The sequence below is a fragment of the Rattus rattus genome, chromosome 8 (genome assembly GCF_011064425.1).
Source record: "Rattus rattus isolate New Zealand chromosome 8, Rrattus_CSIRO_v1, whole genome shotgun sequence".
Lineage (NCBI taxonomy): Eukaryota > Metazoa > Chordata > Mammalia > Rodentia > Muridae > Rattus > Rattus rattus.
This window is the reverse complement of record NC_046161.1, coordinates 110,958,279-110,968,207: the sequence shown is the minus strand read 5'-3', so window position 1 is coordinate 110,968,207 and position 9,929 is coordinate 110,958,279. Positions and strand designations below refer to the sequence as shown.

General features: G+C 49.1%; 1 protein-coding gene across 1 annotated transcript in view; it reads left to right on the top strand.

The window, feature by feature from the left end:
• Nucleotides 1–5,067: 5,067 nt before the first annotated feature.
• Nucleotides 5,068–9,929, top strand: part of Scn10a (sodium voltage-gated channel alpha subunit 10) — a 112,742-nt gene continuing 107,880 nt past the window's right edge. Inside the window, exon 1 of the mRNA XM_032909574.1 lies at nt 5,068–5,444. The gene's annotated coding sequence lies outside the window, so the exon portion shown is untranslated. The remainder of the gene's footprint in view (nt 5,445–9,929) is intronic.

The window sequence follows — 9,929 nt, the reverse complement described above, 5'->3', positions numbered from 1 at the left end:
ATCAAGACAGAAACAGTAACTTCTCACTCACTGACAGCTAACTGAGTCACTGGCAGGGAAACTAGTGAGGAACACATGGCCTGAAGAGTTACTTTATATCCAGCGTGAGTTAAGAAACCATTTCTGTGTCTTCTTCTCAAAACTCCCCTTTTATCTGGTAAAACAATAAAATCCTGCCCAGAAGCCGGAAGCGGGAGAACAGCTGCAGAAGTTCAGTCATGGAGAATGTGGTTTGCACAGGACTCCAAGCCAGGTTGGAGGAGCTGCTCTCTAGCTGCAATCACTTGCTGTATCAAAGGAGAGGCCAATGGCATTGTCATGGTTAGGGCTGGTGCCTCCCTATTATGAGGTCCTTGTACACATATGGAATAAATAGATATGTGAAATTGCACGAGGGTATAGGATTTGTCCGGGATAGGTTTTGTTTGTTTGTTTGTTTTGTCAACTTGACACACGCTAGAGTCATCTGGGAAGAGGACCCTCAATTGAGAAAATGCAGTCAAGCCCATGCACATTTTCTTGATTAATGATTGATGTAGCTTTAGCCCACTTGGGATGGTGTACCCCTGGGCAGGTGTACTACATCGTATAAGAGAGCAGGCCAAGCGACCCTGGAGGAGGCAGCCAGTAAGTAGTGTCCCTTCATGGAGTCTGCTTCAGTTACTGCCTCTGGGTTCCTGGTTCCCGCCCAGACTTTCCTCCATGATGGTTGTAAACTGTAAGTGAAGTAAACCCTTTCCTCCCCAGGCTGAGTTGGCCACCGTGTTTATCTCGGCAACAGAAAGCAAACAAATCCAACATCCATCCAGGGAAGAAACGGGGAAGGTCTTCTCAAACAAATCCAACATCCATCCAGCGGAGAAACGGGGAAGGTCTTCTCAAGGGAGCGGTGTCTAATGTGCAGAAGGATGGGTCAAAATGAGCAGGGGATGGGGAAGGAGTCAGGTGAGAGGGGAGAGGAAAAGGAAGAACAATGTCTGAGAAGGCTTCTAATTGCAAGAGCGTGGGGTACCTGAATACCTGGGCACTGCAGCCTTCAGGGGCATGAAAGTGAGAGCTCTGTGCTAGAATTGTGGAGCCACCTGGGGCCTCAGGGACTTCGCTGTAGCAGCAAAGGGAAGCAACGGGAAGACAGGGTGCTTGGAGAGGCGCACCATGATCAGATATATGTTTCTGTAGAGAACATTCTAGTTGCAGAGTAGAGAAAGCACTATGGGGTCATAGAATGGCAGTGGGGAGGCCTGTTAGCAGGTCCTTGAAGTTGTATGCTGACCTCGCCATGATGGTGGCCTCAGAGATGGAGAAATGATATAATCAGGAGGACTCTAGGAGTTCAAGTTAGAGGCCCTAGAGAGAGGACTGTGGGGGTGGGGGTGGAAGACAGGATAACCTCTTAGACAACCTCCAGACTCCTGGCTTGAGAGTCCAGGTAAGCAGTAGTGTCCTTAGAAGGGCTTCTCTGGGTAAGGATTGTTCTGAGTGGGGCACAGGGGCAGAAATCACTAGTCCATCTGTAAACATGTCTGAGATGTTGGTGGAGTGTCCATGAAGGGAAACTCAGGGTTCCACCACATTAGTATATGTTTAAACGTGGCATTCAGGGGAGAGATTTAGGATGGAGCTGACAGACTCAGATGCCATATCAGGTAGGTGACTGAAGCCCTGGGGGGGAAGAGGCTTAGGATGGAATCTTCAAACGATTCTCCAACTACCACCAGGTGGAAGAGGAGGAGACAGCCAAGGCCAGAGAAGCGCCTCTGAAAACGGAAGCCAAGAGGATGGAGTGTGGCAAGGACCATGCAGCTGATCTTGCCGAGCCCCTAGGATGGGAGCACCGGAGAGGAGTCACACAACCGCAAGGGGACCCCACAGCAGAAGCCTCTTACGATTCTGGGTGTCTCGGCACTGCCTCCAGATGCACACTTCCTCTTTACTTGGGGAGTTACTTTTTGGCTGCTGTGATAAGCGCCTTAACCAAGGCAAGTCGGAGAAGAAAGGGTTTATCTGGGCTCACGGGTCCAGAGGTAGAGGAAGTCATCTCTATCGTGGTGGCGAAGCAGTGTAGCAGGCAAGCATGGTGGCTGAGGCTGAAGCTGAGAGCTTGCATCCTTGTCTGTATGCAGAAAGGAGAGAGAGAGAGAGAGAGAGAGAGAGAGAGAGAGAGAGAGAGAGAGAGAGAGAGAGAGGGAGGAGACTGGGAATGACCTGTGGCTTTTGAAACCTAAAACCTGCCTTCAGTGACATGCTCTCTCCAGAGAGGCAATGCCTCCTCGAACTCAGACTACAGGGGACATCTCCTTCAAATCACCACACTTGGGTATGCCCATTTTCCTGTCTCATCCAGTCTGTTCCTCTGGAAGGGTAGTGAGAGGGATGGCCGCTAGTGACGTGTTGGAGAGGTTTTAGAATCATTGCCATCACACACAGCCATCAGTTAGTGGCTGCCACACTATCCCAACAGCAGGAGCCTGAACTCTCCAGAAACGGCCTCCTTCCCACCTCTAACAGGCTCACCAGCACCCATAGGTGCTCCCACCCCAAGACCCGACGTCATCAGAGCACTGGAGAGATGTCCCCATGGCTCCTTTCTCCCCTGGTGTGATTGTTACGGGGCAGCTGAACAGGATGCTCTGCTCGAGATTTGACCCCGATCAGCAGGCTTCTCTGGGGCAAGGGTCTGTTAACATGACACACGGCATCTCCCAAGTAACAGAACTTGAGATATCAACATGACACACACATGTACATGCACCCTTCCACACCTGAACAGACACACACACACACACACACACACACACACACGTGCACACACACTAAAAATAACAACTGTGCCAAGAGCGATTACACGCCTCCCCACTCTCCACGCCTTGACCTTTCTATCGGCCTCCACTTTGCCCTGGCATTTTAAAAACACGATGTTTTTAGTAAATTCTCTGAATGCTTTTGTGTTTTTGAGACAGGGTCTTACACTAAGCCCAAACTGGTCTTGAATTTGCAGCAGTCCTCTTGGCACTGCCCCTCCTCATATCCCACACACTAGGATATGAGTTACCCCGTCCTGTTTGACTCTTTCCCAGATGTTGCTTGTTTGTTTGTTTGTTTGTTTGTTTTGTATGTGTGAGTATTTTACCTGTATGCATGTCTGTATACGTGCCATGTGGAGGCTAAAAAAAGCTGTTGAATGCTCTGGCACTGGAGTTGTGGGCAGTTGCAAGCTGCCATGTGGAGGCCTAGAATAGAACACAGGTCCTCTGCAAGAGGAGCGAATGCTCTTAGCCACTGAGCCATCTCTCCAGACCAGATATTAAAAAATAAAATAAAATAAGACTTGACTCTTCACTCTGACATAATTTAAAACTCACAAAAGGTTGCAAAAGCATCGCACTTCCATGTACTCTAACCCCCTTTTCCCCAGTTATAATATCTTCTTCAACCATAGTACATTGTCAAATGAAGAAATTGTACACATACACACACACACACACACACACACACACACACACACACATATATATATATATATATATGTGCAATTTGTTTTTATACTATGGCCCAGGCTAGCCTAGAACTATTTATCATTATTTATCCCAGGGTGACTTGAACTTAGGGCAATTCTCCTGCCTCAACCCCCCACCCCCACCCCAACTTCAGTCCTGGGGTTACAAGAGCAAGCTACTACAGTCATCAAATTCTATAACGTTTAACACACAAGGACATTGATCAAACTCAGAGGGACATAAAGTTAGTATAAGACTGTGGGGACCAGAGAAGTGAGAAGGTGAGGACAGGGAAGGAGGATGGGGAGGGAGGACAGGGGAGGGAGGAAGACTGGGGAAAGAGGATAGGGAGGGAGGGAGTTGAGAGCAGGCAGGAACGGGAGCCATAGAATGTCTGTGGGAAACCGTCAAAGGCATTTAATTTAATAGGGCAACTAGGATTGTTCATAATTCTACCGTGTACATATCAACACTCAAATTTTGGAAGCAAGAATCTTAGCTTCCCTTCCCCTGTCCCTTTATGATTCGGTCTCTGCTAGAAGAGCGGAGCCTCACAGGGTGTGGTGGTGCAGGCCTTTAATTCCAAAGCATGGGAGGCAGAGGTACGTGGATTTCTGTGAGTTCCGAGTCAACCAAATCTCCGTAATAAGACCCTGCCTTGAAAATCAAGCAAATAAAAAACAACCCCACCCCCATCCTCCTCAAGAGGGGATATTGACCCAGAGAAGCCGCTTTTGAGTTGCTTTGGGATGTTTGAGTAAATGAAGTTGTAATGGACAAGCATGGCCGCTCGCCAGTTTCCTGCACTACAGTGTGGTTTCCTGCAGCTGCGCAGAGCCGGCTGTTACAGAAGGCTCAGCTCGGACGGGGCCCCCTGTGCGACCTCCCCTCTTATGGTCCCACAGCCCTACAGACAGGCGCCTTTCAGCTCTCACCTGGGTTTGAGAACATTTTTGTCTCAGCATTTCATCTGAAGCTACGGCTTTACGTCACCAAGTCTGCAAAAAACAGTTCGCAAACGGAACCCAAACTTTTTCGACAAAGAACTTTTAAGGCGAAAACGGGAGATAGAGTAGATTGTTTTTAATTTGTTTCTTTCTGGCAAAGGGGGACAAAACACACTTTGACGAGTGTGAGTGTTTATTCTGGGACAAACCCAGAGTATGAAAGGGAGCATTCAGTGGGTGCCGCTCTGCCATGCAGGGGCGCGGTGGGGCTCAGCCCATCCTGCTCAGGACCCAGCCTGGCCCCAGACTTGGGAGTCTGTCATGGCTGCCAGAGGAATCATTATCTAATTGCAGCCTTTTCTCTTCCTTAGGTTTCAGCGCGTCCCAGGAGAGCATTTAAAATCACATTTACTACTTTACCATCTAATCACACATAAGCCTCTCCCCATACCCTCCACCCTCCTTCCATTCAGAGTGTACTTTCTGGAGCGCCATCCAGCAAGCTGGGTGGAACTCGTGACGGGAAATGGAACGGTACCCACGAAGGCGTGATTCCTCGTAGCTCCCTGAGTGACGGGTGAGGTTCCCATCAGGCAAGCCCGGCCACCTTCGCGGAGAAGCGCGGACAAGTGTAAGTTTTGCAGAGCTGGGGTCTCTAGCTTGCTTCTGCTAATGCTACCCCAGGCCTTTAGACAGAGAACAGATGGCAGATGGAGTTTCTTCTTGCCATGCGCAAACGCTGAGCCCACCTCATGATCCCGGAGCCCATGGTTTTCAGTAGACAACCTGGGCTAAGAAGAGATCTCCGACCTTATAGAGCAGCAAAGGTTTGGCTGTGGGACTTGGGGTTCAGCCTGTGACATGACTGAGAGACATGTGCTTGGGGGCGTTATGAGGACGATTTCAGATTTACTCACGGACAGAGCACACGCTCTTTAAAACTGTGGCCTTCACAAAGCGCTCCTCTGTGGAGAGGGCCAGTGTTCTCTTTCTTTGGCCGGTAAGAGAAGGTTGTGGCTAATTCAAGCCCCGGTCTCTCCTGCATGCTCTATCAAGTCTGTGCTTTCGAATCAGTCGCCTTGACATAAAAACACTTCATTAGATGGCGAGATTTTAGAAAGTTTTACCAAAATGATGGTAACTGACGACACCAATCCTGGCAGCATTGGTGAGGGTGCTACGTCTAAAAAAAAATGGAGAAATGCTGGACCTCTCTGGGCTGTGGGAGATGAGTTTTGCCTCAATCTCAAGTAGCAGTCTTGGTGGGGAGATCCAGGGAAGAGGAAACCGTTGGTTTCCGTTCTTGCTCACACTCCAGAATCAACAGATGTTTCAGGGGCTGCTGGATGCCCTGCTGGTCCCGCTGTGCTCTGCGCGTTTCAGGAGTTAACAGTGGAGGATCTGCAGTTTTCAGAGTTCTGAGAGTAGGGCCTTTGGGATCTGCTGATGAGAAAGGACAGTGGAGGTGGTGAGGCGGATTTTCCAACCTCTGTGGAGTTTCTGTGTGCTCAGTCAGAGACAGCCACATGGACTGCCGGTTTGACACCAGGAAAAACCAATCCCTCGGTTCTCTCTGTGGGTCTAGCTGTGTTTGGGCAGCAGTCTTTTTCTTTTTTCCTTCTTCTTCCTCTTCCTCATTGTCTTCCTCTCTACCCTTCTCCTTTTCTTCTCCTGTTCCTCTTTCTTTTCCTCCTTCTTTTCCTCTTTATCTTCCTCCTTTCCCCTTCTCTCCCTCCTCTTTTTCTCTTTCCTCTCCTCTTTCTTTCCCCTTCTCCTTCTCTTCTTCCTTCCTTCCTCCTCTTCCTCTTTCTCTCTTCCTCCTTATCTTCATCCTCCCTTCCGTCTTTCTCCTCCTTTACCTCTTTCTCTTCCTCCTCCCTTCCCTTCTCTTCCTCTTTCTCTTCCTTCACCTTTCTCTAGCATACTTAGTGTAAGGCTTCTCTTTTAATTATGGTTTTGTTCCTTGAGATTACCTGATTTAATTGGTGCCAAAAGGAAAGAGGCACACCGTCCAGCCATGTGCACACCGTCCAGCCATCTATCTGCTGTGGTCTTCAAACACAGTTTGATTTGGTTTTACTGCAACAAAGAAAGAAAAGACGCAGGCAGAAGGAGTACAGATGCATAATTTGAGTAACAGAAGCCAAAGGTTGGGTTTTCTAACCACACAGTGTGGGAGGAAGGTTGAAATGACATAGAGGAATGAATTGCTTTTAGACTGATGGGCAAATTTGTTTTGAAAATGGCATAAAGTTGGTTTGAAATGTTAGAAGGTTTTGGAGTGGTCTTAAAAAGTAATTTCCTAGTTCCCTGTCCATTTGCTTAGCAAGCGGATGATGATGATGGTGATGGTGATGATGATGATGATGATGATGATGATGATGATAGCAATCACAGAACACCGGCATATTTCCCCGGCTTGGGAAAGAGCATACATCTACAAGGCTGGTCCTAATAACCGCCAGAAGGAAATGGAAGAGAAATCTGAGAGTGCACTGTAATGGTAAAATGTGACAAAAAAGGTTGTTTTAATATCCCCTCAAATATTACCAAGGAAATGCTCTCCCAAGACAGCTTCCTAACTCTGGTCAGGTGGAGTCATGTGTTCCTGAGTCTCAAAGCCCAATCAAGTCACGAGGCTCCTACGAACCACGGCATCCGCTCTAGCTTCCTGCTCTTGGAACAGAGATATGGAGAGACACCGTGACTCTGGAGCCTTCCTGTCCGGGTTGCTGACCCCTACCCCCTTCTTGTTCATTCTCCATTCAGTGGCAGGCTTTTTCCGCATAGATGTCTACCCTCGTCTGACATGCCTTTCCAAGTCTTGACTGACCACACCTCATTCTCCCCACCGGGCGCAGCCGCCTTCCCCTTCTCTGCTTTGTCTCCGTTCTTCACCTGTGCTTGAGTTCACTTCTATTGGCATGCTGCTTGCGTTTTGCGCAGCTCCTGACAAACTGTGAGTGTAGGTGGGGTGGGGTTTCAGCCTCCCCTATTTTTATAGCTTCATCAAGGTTTCCTACATGTAACAGCCCTGTGAGCACCGGCTGAATAAAAAAACCAAGAGTGGGCATCCTGAAGTATTCGAGAAGATTCAGATGTACAAACGCACTCTCACCATCTCCAGCCAAGCAAACACACCCCTCCCTTCCCAGTCAGTGTCCTCTCTGAGAGGCTTTGCATGGTGTCCCCAGATGGCCTGCCGGTCCCTTCTGCTCCTGTTTCTTCTACTTGTTCATCTTACCTTGCTACTCATTTGTGCCTCTCTCTACATCTCCCGAGATGATGAAAGACACGTTTCATGAACTAGTTCATAGAAGTAAGACAAGGTCGAGGTGACCATGGCCCAGCATCGGGTGCGGTGACTAAGAATGCAGGCTCGTGACCCGAGCCAGACCTTACGGTCCCGGCTTTGCTGTTATTAGTGCCCCCTTCCCCTTGTCACTACAGTTCTGAAATGGTCATACTAAACCCAAGTCGCAAAGACAGTGTAAGGATTAAGCAGGGAGATACTTAGAAAGGGGTTGGCCCTTCCTCCCAGCTCCAATGCCCAGTGTTATTTAGTTGAAGCTGAGCCTTGGACTTCCTGTTCTGGGGACTTATTCAAGGTCCTATACCTGATTTTCTGGCACAGAGAACAGGAACTCCTGTCCACTGTCCCCAGCCTGAGACATCCCGTCCACATGGTTTAGCACTGTCTGTCTCCAAGGCTTTGTTTGCATTCTGTAGGGAGAAGCCATGCCATTCAAAACTCCACAGAAATGTTTCATGGGGCTGTAGTCTGACCTTGTACTAGACCCGGTCCAAGGATAGGAAAAAAGGAGTGAGCTGTGTGTGTTTTATCATTGTTGTTATTGATTGGTTCACGATGCTGATTATGAGAGTAAATCTTGGAGGATTTTTCCAAGAAAGGAGGTGGGGGAGGGGGCTTGAGTGGCTGGTGTGGTTTAGACAGGAAAAAGCTCAGGGCCCTGTGGCAGCCAGAGCCTCAGAAGCATCTAGACGGGGCTGACTGTGGTGATATAGATCAGAGCTGGGGTCACCGCTAGGTGGGAGAGGCATGGCCTCAGAGGCTTCTGTTGGGAGATTCTCCATGTGTCAGTCTTGGTGGTGATCACAGAGGAGCTTGCTTGTGCTAGGAGGGAAACAGCCAGCTATCGGTTTAAGATAAGCAAACTGTGGTGTTTAATTCCACGCGCCAAGAATTCCATGGTGTGGTTTATGAACCGTTGGGCAGGACAGATAAGAATCTTGACTGAGATCTCCAGTGGGCTTGGCCTTGGCTGAGACAGCCTCCAGGCCGACTGTGCCTTATCTGAGAAGAGGGTTAAACGGGCCAGCCTGGTGTGCCGGCGTGAGGATTAAGACACACTGTGTGCTTGCTGTGCTGGGACTGTGCTCAGCACCCAGAAGGCGAATGGAACGGACAGTGTGGTGAAGAACGCTCTCGGATTTGTCTGTCTTTTACAGCAGAGGAAGCAGTGGCATGATTTCCTATAGTGTGAGCTGGAACCTTGCATGGTCACAGGCCAGGCATGGGTCAGTGCACTCGGACATGGCTTCTTGGCTCTAGAAGCTGAGGGATAGGAAGAATGGCTCAGGACATCCTAGTTGGGCCACTGAGTCAGAGGCTGACTGCAGGTGGGGGTGACTGACTATCTTGACACTGCAGAACAGTTCCTTCCCACAGTGGGATAGGAACATAGGGGAAGAGAGAGGGATCTGGAGATTGCATTGATTCGGGGTGTAACCAGTGCTGGAAAACTTGACCTTCCTTCCTAGTGCTGCCTCTCACCAGATGGGTCCATGACTCCCCTGACTCTCAGGTTCTCTGCCTGGCTGTGGGGAAGTGGCGTTCCTGAGAGTCCGTACGGTTTGAATCTGGGGTGTTGGCTGTTGTTCAGTCAACTCTTTAACAACCCCGACAACAGAGTTAGCACAATTCTAAGCCACACATTTATATCCCTTTAACTCACCCGACCATCTCTTGGTACCGTGACTGTGACTGCTTCAAGGAAATGGAGGTACAGAGAGGTGGCCTGGCGTCCATAGGTCAGTCTTGAGTGATTTTAAGTTGGGCATTTGTTTTCTTCATTTATTTTTAAGGAGTGTTTTATTTGTTCTCCGAAAATTCCATACAAGTATACCATGATATTTGATGGTATTCACCCTCAACTTCCCTCCAGCTCCAACCAGGTTCCCCTCCTTCCCCCACACCACACCACACCACACTACACCACACCACACCACACCACACACACCCCACCCCACACCACACACACAACACACATACACACATACACACACACACACACACACACACCCCCACACACACACACACACACACACACACACACACACACACACACACACACACACACACACCTGTCCTTCCAATTTCACATTCTCATTTTCCAGGCTCCATACTCCACAGGCACAGGCAACCTATCAGCAACCATGTCCCCAAAGTAAAGTGACTCTGCCT